Here is a 12,836-nt window from a genome sequence, read left to right as displayed (position 1 = left end):
GAATTGAATTGAATACTTCTTTTTTTTAAAGAATGAATTAAGAAAATTAAAGAATTAATAAAATTTTATGTATACTACAGTGCGAATTACTACAGATATGGCTAAATAATGTAATAATATCTAATAAAACTATTTAAATTTCTTCCAAAAGTACATTTACTTTTAAATTAGGTTAATTATGCATAATAAAAAATGTGTAAAATTATTTTTTGTAGTGTCATTTTCTGTTGTCTCCCAAGTTTTAACTGCACACCTTTAGCTGAAAAACAACAACAAAAAATCTTTAACATCATGTTCAATATCATAATCAATATAAAAATCAGGCATTTTCAAAACTTTGACTGGCACTGTATATCTGGCATTGTTTTGCCATTTCACAGTTCCCACCTCTCTTTTTCTGTCTTTTTCTCATCTTTTTTCTTTTGCCATCTCCCTAACTGCAGTTTGAGTGGCTGGGGAAGGCAGTGGGGTAATACATTGAGTAAATGAATGATGATGATTCTGCGTGTCTGCCTGAGGCAGTCAGACGCACTGTGGAATAGAAAAAACCCTCTTTGCGTTCTCTTCGGGATTCTCTTCTGTCTATGTATTGCTCCTGCAGCATTTAATGGAAATCCCACCCCCCCCAACCCAGATCCAGACACATCCACCCAATAGTTTTAGACACATTTGAGCACTGAGCTCAAACGGGATGGCTGTTTAGAGCGGGTAAGAAGACAAGCATTGATCTTTATTAGAACCCTGTGAACAGCAGAATGAATAAGAGGAAAGGAGAGAAAGCGGCATAGTGAAGGAATAGGCACTTGAGCCTAAAAATGCCTTAGGTGCTGTTGACCATTGCTACAGATGGACAGTCCTGTATGTCATTAGAGCCAATATCATGGCTTGCTTAACAGGTGGCAATGCTGTTACTTATAGTTCCCTGCTCACCAAGCATCCTTCATGGATTTATCTAACACCACGGCTGAACCCGTTTGGAGCCTGAGCATGTGTTGTGTATGTATGTACACACCTAATGCTCTTATGTGTCCTAATGCTCTTACGGATGTTTAATCTTGCTGCTTCGACGCTATGAGGAGCCGTCTGCACTGCTGTCTGTTGAATCAATTGGGACGTGTTTTGCTGCGCCTTATAACCGAGATGATTATGATTTAATAAAGGGCTGAAGTGAACTATGTAGCCCCGCGGCAGACGTGCCAAGTGGCACAGCGCTCTCAGTTTACAGCGAGAAACTTCACATTCAGCATTCAGAATTTGGAGCGTGCGTTCATATACTAATTACAGAGTATAAATACCGTACTGGGGCATTATGCATTTTAACATATTTTATGGTAGGTAACATCAATTATACGCAATTATAGTTATGTTAAATTATAATCAAATTGAGAGGTTTGCATAACAAGCATCCATACTTGTTGTAAAACCTCCCTATAGGCTGTTCCTAACAGGCATAATTTGGATGTACAAAATAAAAGTGGTATATTTGGTACTTGAAGTACTTGAAAACACCAATGTTCCTCTGTGGTTTTTTTGTTTGTGGAAGTGCTTGGGTTCTCTTGATTATCTCTTTAAGTGCCCCAGCCCTTTACCCTCCTCTGGCTTTTGTTTGATTGTCTTTGATTGGAAATTTTGTGGTTTACAAATCCAATTCATAATTCCACAGCTGTTTTGTCAGCAACATGTTTGGCAGGCATTTTCACTGTCTTGTGTTGCAGGGGAATCTGTGCTCAAAGTAGGTTAGTACACACTGGTAGAGAGTACTGGCAATTCTGTTCTACTCTAATAGGAATTATTTTCAACACTGATAGTTTAGCAATCCCAAATTCTGACTTGACATTAACTAAATGTAGTTCTGTCTGTCTTTCGTTCCATCCACCTGCCTGACATTCTTTCTTTCATTCTGTATGTCAGTCTTTTGCTCTGTCATTTTTAATTCTGTACATTATTCTTTTGTTCTGTCTGTTGTTCTTTCATTTTGTCCATTGTTCTCTCGTTTGGTCTGTCCACATTCTTTTGTTTTGTCTGTTGTCCTGTCTGTATTTCTTTCATTCTGGCCGTTGTTCTTTTGTTTTGTCCATATATCTTTTGTTTTGCTTGTCTGCCCTTCATTTTTTCTTTCTGTCCACTATTTTTCATTCTGTCTGTCATTCTTTTGCTCTCTGTCATTCTTTTTTTCTGTCAGTCGTTCTTTCATTCTGCTTGTCATTCTTTTGCACTGTCATTCTTTTGTTGTTCTTTTGTTCTGTCTGTTGTTCATTTGTTCTTTTATTTTTTCCATCTATCTTTCGTTCTCTCCATATTTCTTTTGTTTTGTCTGTCATTCTTTCATTCTGTCTGTCGTTCTGTCATTCTGTATGTATTTCTTTCATATTGTCTGTCGTTCTTTCATTCTGTCTGTCGTTCTTTCATTTTGTCCATATTTTTATCGTTTTGTCTGGCTATCCTTTCTTTCTGTCTGTGTCTGTTGTTTGGTCTGTTGTTCTTCTGTCTGTTATTCTTTCGTTCTATTTGTCTTTCGTTCTGTCTGTCGTTCTTTCATTTATTCTGTATTTCTTTCATTCTCTCTGTCAGTGTGTACTGTCTGTCGTTCTATCATTTTGTCCATCATTCTTTTATTCTGTCTGTCGTTCTTTCATTCTTTCATTTTTTCCCATTGATCTTTTATTTTTTCCATCTGCCTTTCATTCTTTTGTTCTGTCCGCATTCTCCGTTGTCCGTTGTTCTTTTTTTCTGTCTTTACTTCTTTCGTTCTGTTTGTCTTTCTTTTGTTCTGTCTGTATTTCATTCTCTCCATCAGTATTTTGTTGTCTGTAGTTCTATCATTTTGTCCAACATTCTTTCTCTCATTCTGTCCTTTATTCTGTCTGTCTCTGTCCTTCTGTCTGTCCTATCTATCTACAGTATAGTATCTCTCTTTATCTGTATATGTATCTACTTTATCTGAATCTGTTGATCAGTCTGTTGATACATCTTACATTCTGTATAGTGTTCTGTTTCAGTTGTTCTGTCTGTATGTCTGTCTTCTTTATCTGTCATTCATTTGATCTATTTGTCATTCTGTTATCTTTCTGTCTAATTATCTGATGTTCTATCTTTTTCGCTCAGGACAAATTCACAAATTGACTTTGAATTTAAAATATATTTTTAATGCAGTTCTGAATTGTATAGACAGGTTGGTAGATTTATATCTAGGGGGCATTACCAATTTTTAAAAGCACTTTTAAATCCGATTTTCTAATTTCAGTACTGATATGACTGGAAATATTAAATGAGGAAGACTGGAAACAGTCGGTGTAAGTTAAATAGACAAGCAGCTGTGATGTTTTGTAGTTTCTCCCGCTGAATTAACTAAAGTGATAGGAAGCACAGCCATTAATCCTAAATAATGATTTGTTAAATAGAAACAAATTCAACTATGTCTTCAGAAATCTTCTCCTCACAGAAACAGTTCTGTCCAGGAGAATTTCCCAACAGCATTCTGAGCTTTGATCTCTCACTTTCTTCAGTTCATATTTTCAAATCCTTTTAGTGAATCAAAACACCATTAAATGTGTTGCAAATACTTTATGAAATCCATTAAAAAACACTCACAAACACTTGATTTCTGTAATTTCACAGTAGCTCGGTTATATCCAGTCGGGTGGCTTTTGAAACCTTTTCCACCAATAGTAATTTGATATTTCAGATCCGGGTCTCACTGAGTGAGACCTTAGTTAAGACTGGGGTTGTCCACAACTACTCTTTCATGCATTCACTCAGTTAAGTGCAGTTTGTTTTCCGATGGGTTTTGAGGATTGCCATGGATCTTGGATAAGGGTTAGGAGTTTGTTTCACCATCGAGGGACTGCAAGTGTTAAGGTTTTTAAAAATAATCTTGTAGCAGACTGGGGTGATGCCACCAGGCAGCGTTCATTGACTGACCACAGGGGCTATACTTCCTTTCCTGCCACTGGCTACCCCATTGCTCTTCTGCTGCTGTTTGTCTACCCCATGAGTTTCCTCACCTGCTAGAGGCCAAACATGGAGGGATGGTGTTATATTAATAGCACTGTACAGTACAGGTCAGCCAAATAAAGTCAGTAAAAGCATATAATGAAAGCAAATCAGATGCACCCATTACTAGTTTATGAAGTCTCACTCAGCATTGTCAGGGATGCTAAAATCAGTGTGTATCTTATTAGTGCTGCTTTTGCAATGTAAAAGGCAACATATGCTCTGGAAATCATTTTATAAATGGGGTTTAAAAGTCCACATTGAATATCTAGAAAGGTAGTTTGGTAATACATCAAACAAGTTTGTGTTACAGTATTTGCATGTGATTCGGGAAGCTGCATTCTATAACATGAAAGGAAATTCTGACTTATCCCACAATTGTGAGTTATATCACACAATGGTATATCTCAAAATATGAATTTGTGTCTTGGTAAACTATAAAAAATTAGTATATAGATAGATAGTTAGATATGAGTCTGTGGCTATTTACTGACTGTATTTTGCACAATGACACTTTATATCTCACAATATGACTTTTTATCACATAACATGACTTTGCCTAATATTTCTTAAAGTTGTGAGATTATATCTTAATATGACTTTCCACAATCTAACTTAATATCTCACATTGTGACTTTATATATCCCAATTGTCTTTAATAAAATTTAGTTCATATCTAACAAAAGAAGTTTATATCGCATAAATGTGACAATATCTGAAAATGTGCCATCATATCTGAATTTATAATTCATAATATGACTCACAATGTGACTTTATATCTCTCAGTTGCAACTTAATTTCCCAAGTTTGTGAATTTATATCTCATAGTATAACTTTATATCACATAATGTGACTTCTGAAATTTTGTTATTTCGCTCAGTTGTGACCCCTTAATATGACTTTTTGAATTGTGACTTTATATCTCACATTTGTCTTTTATGCCTTTTCAAACTTTATCTCAGTTACCATTTTACTTTTAGCTTGAAGTATAAATGGGTTAATATAGTGAAAAATTATCCATGATGGGTTGTGATTGTCCTGTGTTGGCTTTCAAATCCCAATCCATCCCGAACTGAAGCACCCTGTTTGTCAAGAATTAATGTTAAGTAAGTATGTTGTGTAAGGGTACTAGTGTGTTGATGCCCTTGTGCTCCTACCATATGCTTGGGTGCTGGAGGATACTACAGGCAACCTGTAATGTGATGTGCCCACCTATCAAGCTGTTCCTTGGAGGAATGACACACTGAAGCAGCAACCAGCTGCCTGAACCCCTGCACTCTTTCCGTCATGAGGGATCCTCAGCGATGATAAGCAAGACCACCTGTGCCGCTTCTCACAAAACACACCAAGATCTGAGACAATCTGTTGATAAAACCTATAACCGAATACAAAAGGAGCATGTTTGTAGGCACGTAGTGTATTTTCAGGATGAAAAAGACGAGGTTAGGATGCCACCGTGGAGCTCCAAGCTGGTGAAATTGAGTAACCTTGGAGCATGTGGAAATTTCGTGCTGTGTACGCGTTTGCAGCGCTGGCAAGCTGGGTTATTATATTTCTCATTTCTCGAGCACTCTGGGAAATTTTGAATATGTTAGGTGTTGGCAGGGGTAGATGGTGGCTGTCACTGGCATTTTAATGGGGTGTGTCTCTTGGGGGGCCAATATGGTGTAGCATGCATGATCTGGCCACACACACACACACACACACACACACACACACACACACACACACACACACACACACACACACACACACACACACACACACTCACCACACACACACACGGCTTGTCTACTTTCATTCCTAAAAGCATGGCCAACAATCTGTTCTAAAACACTGCACATCCAAATAGAATTAAATATCACTACAAAGCAAGGGAGTGGGGATGAGTAAAAATGAGAATAAAGTGAGAATCAGACACAGAGGGTGAGCGACGGAAAGAGAGCAACACAAGGGCAACAGTTACAGCACACACATGCTGCGAGAGAGATCATCAGTAATAATTGTGGAATGTCTCTTTCGGAACAGCTTTGTGTTTTCTTTCACTCTGTCTCTTGCAGTGAAAATCATTTAGCTTCTGGGCTGGTGCTCAGCAGGAGAGAGAGAGCAATTAGAGAGAGAACGAGACTGGCAAGGAGAGAGAGGGAGAGAAGAAAAGGAGGGGTGCACAGGTAAATGATAAAGGAAGTTGCGGGAATGATGCTGAGATGTTGAGATGAGCGACGGGGTGGGCGGCGGAGATGACGGATGAACAGAGAGATGGGCTAGGAATGAGAAAATGTCGGAAGGTTAATGCCGCGGAGCAAATGAGCTGGAAATGCACGTGAGAGGGGAGGAGAGGGTCAACGAGGAGAACACAAACAGTGGGGTCCAGTCTTAGACCATTAGTGAGAATGATTCTAACATTCTTTGTTACAAATTGTATTTTTAGCAAAACCATTTGAGTGATAAGTGTTCAGTCTGTCCGCTTATTGTTTTAATGACAGCAAACTGCATACAGTACAAGTCTGTGTCTTATCATGGTCAGTGTCACAAGTTTATTTGATTAGTGTCCTATAAATAGTGAAGAATCTTAAATATTAATTTTATATTAATTAATTTCACACCATAATATTTGTCAAATACTGGGTCATGGGTTATTCACAAAGAATGTGTTTTGGCATTGAAAAACACGAGGGTCAAAAAAGTGGGTGAAAAAACACTTTTCAAGACCTTTTTTGTTACGAGTTAAAATCTTTAACATTGCATTTTAGAATAAACTGTCAAATGTGAGATGTTGCAAAAGATGCGAGACACAAGTGCAATGTACTTTTTTAGTATAGAAAAAAACAGTTTAAAGGTATATCAGATATATCAGAAAATATTTTGTGTACTGCAGAAGAGAGAAAGTTATTCGGATTTGGAATGACATGAAGGTGAGAAAGGGTACATCATTTATTTATTTTGGGTGAACTGCTCCTTTAAATTAGATTTTGAATCCCAGTGTAAATTCAGACTTGGCCTCCACTGTATATATGCAAACTCAAGACCTTGGAATCCGGTGAGAGGGAGAAGCACAGTGAGAAAGTACAGCAAACAAGGAGAGAGCAGGATGCAGGAGAAGACATGGCTAAGAGAGAGAGAGAGAGCATGGTTAAATACCATTTTATTATAAACCCCCGTGGATAAGAAATTCAAACGTGTCTCTGTTCTGAGAGTGGGAGCTGAAAGAGAGAAGTAGAGGAGAGGGGGAAGGGTGAGGATCTGGAGAGTCTATTATGAGTGAAATTCAAAGAGAACATGTATAAGCCATTCTCTTCTCCCTTCTCTCTTTATTCTATTCCCTGCGTATCTTTCAAATCAAGATAATGCCACACACGCAAGTGCTTTTTTCTTCCTTTACCCACACTTTCATCACATGTAAACGTGAACTTATTTTCATTTCTCTAGCAAGTGGTGCAATCACATGGCATTCTGGTATTGTTTGATTCCTTACTTTGACTGTTTTTCTTTTCTCACACAACAGAGAAACAGACTGCATAACGTGATGCAATAACGTGACAAGCGATAAAACTGTTTCTTGCATGTAAATCTTTGTGAAGATTTTCAAAATCCCAATCCTCTATACTACTGTTCAAAAGTTTAAGGTCAGGGAGATTTTAATTTTAAATTAGTACTTTTATTTTGAAAGGATGCATTAAAACCACCAAAAGTGACTGTAAATACATCTATAATGTTTTTATGTATTCATCAAATAATTCTGAAATAAAAATGCTAAATTGCTCAAAAATATTAAGCAGTATGACTGTTTTCAACATTGATAATAAGAAATATTTTTTATCACTAAATCAGCATATAAGAATGATTTAAAAAGGATCATGTGACACTGAAGACTGAAGTAATGGCTGCTAAAAAAATCAGCTTTAACATCACAGGAATAAATTACATTTTAAATTATATTAAAATAAAAAGCAGTTATTTTAAATTGTTATAATATTTTACAATATTGCTGTCTTTACCCTATATTTGATCAAATAAATGCAGTCTTGGTGAGCATAAGAGACATCTTTCAAAACATATTTAAAAAATATCTTACAGACCAAACTTTTAAATGGTAGTTTAATGGTTTATTAAACATCCAATTTGTCCTGAAAGGCTGATTTATGGAGAACCAAGTGTAAACTAATTTCATGAACCAAATTAATTATGTGAAATGAAAATGCAATATTACATGACAAAATGCACTTTACTGCATTTCATGCACAGAAAGATGAAAGTCAGCTTTTCATTAAATTTGAAATTCGCAAATCATTTCAGAAACACAATTTTAAGCAGACACTCGTTTCTTGCACAAAATTCACACAAGTTCTTTCTATTTGCACACACAAGAGTAACTAAACTTTTCAATTTATCAATAACACCTTTTGCAGTCAAAATGGAAAGGTTCTGGTGAGAAAATACAGCTAGCTTTTGTCGATATATATATATAAATATATATATATATATATATATATATATATATATATATATATATATATATATATATATATATATGAAACACATTTAAGTATAACTGCATTTTGTTATGAAATACAGCATTTTGTGTCACCCATTTCATACGGTGCATGAAATTAGTCGGGTCACACTTGGTGCTCCATAGTGATTGTCACATCGGGCAGCAGTTTGGTTTTCACTTTTATTTTTTACAAATTACATGCATCACAAGCTTCTTTCCTATGCATGTGTGAACAGTTAATATAAACTGTCTGAATTACCTGCCATTTCATCTTCGTATACATTTCTTCAGATATATGAAGAGTGATTTTAGTGATTTGCCTTATGAATATCACTGCACACTTTCAGTTTGTTGCATGCCTTTTTTATGGCAAGTCTTTCACTGAATGCTGAGAATTTTCACAAGAAACAAAGATTTTTTTCTTGGCCCAAACTGTATTCCGTCTGTTATTTACCCATGGCTTTTTAATTAACAGCCAGTTCACACAGGACATGCTCTTGCATCTACAGTACAAAAGAGCTATAGCCGGAAAGAATGCAGGGGTTTATACACAGTCTCACAGACTAAAAATAGTGCAGCAGTGTTATTCTAGTATTATTCAACTCCTTATTAATATTTTAAGTTATCTTTTATTTTTATATTTTCAGTTTTTGATTTTAGAAGTCATTTTATAATGTAAATTTTTTATATTTTTTATATTTAAATTTAGCTTTAATATATTATCTAATTTAGTAATTTCTCTCAAACTTTTATTTCAGTATTTAAAGATATAGTTCATACAAAAATTCTAATTCTTTCATCATTTACTCACCCATGTTGTTCCAAATCGACACAAAAGAAGATATTTTGAAGAATGTTCGGAACCAAACAGTGGCTATGGCGGTAGCCATTGACTTTTCTCCGTACTGTGGAAGTAAACTGCTACAATACCTGCAAATGCTTGATTACCAACATTAAATATCTTCTTTTATCTTCAACGGAAGAAAGGTTGGAACATTTAGAGGGTTAGTATATGGCAGCAGAATTTTCATTTTAGGTGAACTATCCCTTTAAGTTTTCTAAGATCAAGTCAAACTAATATTTATATTTTATCTTAGATTTATGTCACTTTTAATACCGGTGCAGACAGCTGAGTGAATCCAAGAACAGAAATTAGCTTTATTATGGCTCTGAGTAAAATCATAATAATTTCCACTAAAATCAAGTAGACATGGTAGCCCCCAGGCTGGGATACCCTGGTGAAGCCAAGTTTCAACATTGAAGAAATTATGTAACTCACAGATTCTTTAATAAAAGCTTTTAGAGGTAGTTCACTGTCAGTGATTTGCAGCTAGAGGATTATAAGTGTCGTAACCAAACACAGCTTTGGACCCAAAAGCAGAAGACAGACTAAAAATGATGCAAATAAAATTAATGTATTGCCAAAAGTCAAGCAACACAATCCACCTCTTTTTTTGCTGTTGAAAATTGATGGACGAGGTGAGCTGGAAACCAAACAGGCCAGAGATATGTCGGTAGAGCAGAGAGAATATTTTGTTTAATGGGCGTGGCAAGCTGAATGCAGGTGGAGTGAGGTCACATGAGCAGACTGAACGATCTTGGCAGAACATGACTGAAGACCTAGAGTTGAAATACTGGAGGCAGATGAGTTGATTGGCAGAAGGTGATTCCCATTCAGCAATCAGCCACAGAAAGGAGTGCATAGCCATGCCCCAGGATACAACAACTCTCAAACGCACAAGCACAGACATACAAAAAGGAAAAACATAGCTGACCAAAAATCCAAATTCCTTACAGTATGACTTAGCTCTTGCTCAGAAAGGGGATGCTCAAGCAGAGGGTTAACTCATGATTATGTATAGTCCAGTGTGAATACAGTGCATGACCTTGAGCTAATATTTATTCTGAATCCTCTCAGCTGAGGCTGGCCATGCGCTCTTCTTAACCATGCCTACTGCCCCTGATTGAGGGCAATGCCACAGGGAGAGAGAGAGATGAAGAGAGGTTGTTGAATAGGGTGATGCTTTGAGGGAGGCAAACTGACCTGTGGCTTTTTCTGTGAAAACATGAATATGCAGATGCTGATTTTTGCAGGTATGAATGACTACATGCGTATTTTTCGGATATGCATCTAACAACCTTTGAACTGTAAAAGGCACATCATCAATATTATAGTGCAAAGCCGGAGGCTACAGTCCGAACAGATCTTTGAACTGCTTGAGCTGAGCTACAAAATCCCTATATTAAGGCTGTCAATCAATTCAGAATCATATGAATTACATGATAAACTTAATTTATTGCATCAGAATTTTCTGAGAAAATGAAGCTAATTAAATGAGATTATTGTAGCAGGTGCATAAAACATTGACTATTGGCTTTGGAAGTCAATATATTTTTGAAACTGCCAAATGATTGCCAAATTATTATATTTAATTTATAGAATTTGTTTGTATTTAGGGTGAATGAACAACATGACAGTACTCTACAGTGCCTCCCTTCTTCTGCTGAGCTCTAGAGACGTATATTCCAGACCACTGCGATTTGGAAACCCAGTTCTTGGCAAACCACTTAAAGAGTTACCATTTTTTTCTCATTTACGGAGAATAAGGCATAGAGATGACCACTTTCAAAGGGGCTGCGCCCTAATGGTTAATAAACATGCTTAACGCTTCTCCAGGGAAATGGGTTTGCTATTTTTGAACTGCACAGCACTTTGTATGCAAAGTGTTTGGAAAAGCACCAAGTTACTATTGTTTGTACATTTATTCATACAGCCTACTCAAAGTCATGCTCAGAACAATTAAAATAAGAAGATCCGTCTTTTGCAGTTAAGTGATGTATAGTTTTTGGCACAGGGCCGCTTTCTTGGCACTGTCAGGCAATGGCATAGAAGTGAACAAGCTGCCCTTTAAATGCCCAGAAAAGATTTGCATCAAGATTGGTGCTCTTTTCCTGCCTACAAGCTCCTCTGTTAAAATTATTAAAGTTAATAAAGCTAAAGTATATAGCATCGGCTTCAAAGCCAACCCATTAAAGTTAAACACATTCATAAAACAACCACGTGCACTTTCTTCATATTTCAGCTGATTATGACCACTGGTATTTGCATAAACTTATGCCAAATAAAGAGGGTTTTGATCTTAAATGATGCATGAAGGAGGCTGAACAACAGCAGCAAATTGGAAAAAATACTTGCTGATGATGTGAAACAACTACTCATGTGACCGGCAAACGTGGGCATAAGTGACACGCTGGTGATGGACGTTGTTGGGTGCTGGGCCAAGCTGAGTCAGATGGCATTACATCAGTTTCAGCTCAGCCTGACAAAAACAACATGGACAAAAACAACACCTCGATTATCAGACTCAGCACCAGCAACTAACCACAGCACCCCTACTAGCTTGCTAGGAGCATTAGTGTAAGAGTGTGGGTGAAACAAGGCTGCGCTGTGACTCCACTGACCTGTAACCGCAGCTCAACCCCACTTGTGAAATCAACTGTAACATACCATTCTCACCGAGTTCTCATAGAGCTTACGTTTTGAATCAAATTGGTCCTCCCACAGATGAACATAGATAAACTGAACCTTCCTGTTCTGTAGTTCTCGGCACTGCACTTCAAATGGGTATGTATGACCCTAAATGCATTTTATTTTCCCCAAATTCTTTATTATTTTTTCAGCATTCCATTTTAAAAGTTTATTTACCATATTGTAATCAAAAAGCATGTCTAAATGTATTGAAATCATGAAGCTTTTGGCATACAATTGAATGTCAGTTTATTAAAAGTTTAGCAAAAATAGCATTTTCAAACATGGAAGTAAAATTGTGTAATATTCATTAAAGAATAAAGAATACAAATGTTATTGTTATTATTACTTTAAAAATTACATTCTACTGTACATTAGTAATATATTTTTGACAATTTCTTGACACACAAAAAAAACTTTTATTTCGATGAGTTGTTTTGACATTTAAGTTTAGGTGTTTCTTTGATATGATGATAGTTTTTAGCAAATTAAATGGTGAAATGGTCATAATATGAGATGAAATCAGCTTTGAAGTTCATGTGTTCATATGATGAGACAGCATACACTGAAAACACCATGTTTGCTTAAGTATATGTGGTAGACAAAACCATGCTGTTCATTCATAGAGAAACACAGAATATACTTTATTTTAAATAGTCTTTTTGCACTTTAATATTTAGAGACAGTAGGCCATATAACAATATGATTAAGTGTAGAGCCATACGTCTGATTTATTAGTCTAAAAAAAAATTTCAGTGTTTTACTGTAAATTCAATTTTTCTGACTGATTTCCATTATTCTCACAGCCCCAAGTCTGGT

At 36.2% G+C, this 12,836-nt stretch overlaps 1 protein-coding gene across 3 annotated transcripts in view; it reads left to right on the top strand.

Annotated features, from left to right (window-relative positions):
• The window catches only part of LOC132096243 (uncharacterized), a 147,932-nt gene that overhangs the window by 65,054 nt on the left and 70,042 nt on the right, over nucleotides 1–12,836 (top strand). The window lies entirely within an intron of this gene.

This window comes from Carassius carassius, chromosome 20 (assembly GCF_963082965.1).
Source record: "Carassius carassius chromosome 20, fCarCar2.1, whole genome shotgun sequence".
Taxonomy (NCBI): Eukaryota; Metazoa; Chordata; class Actinopteri; order Cypriniformes; family Cyprinidae; genus Carassius; species Carassius carassius.
The sequence above is the reverse complement of the archived record's forward strand: the minus strand, read 5'-3'. Positions and strand labels throughout refer to the sequence as shown.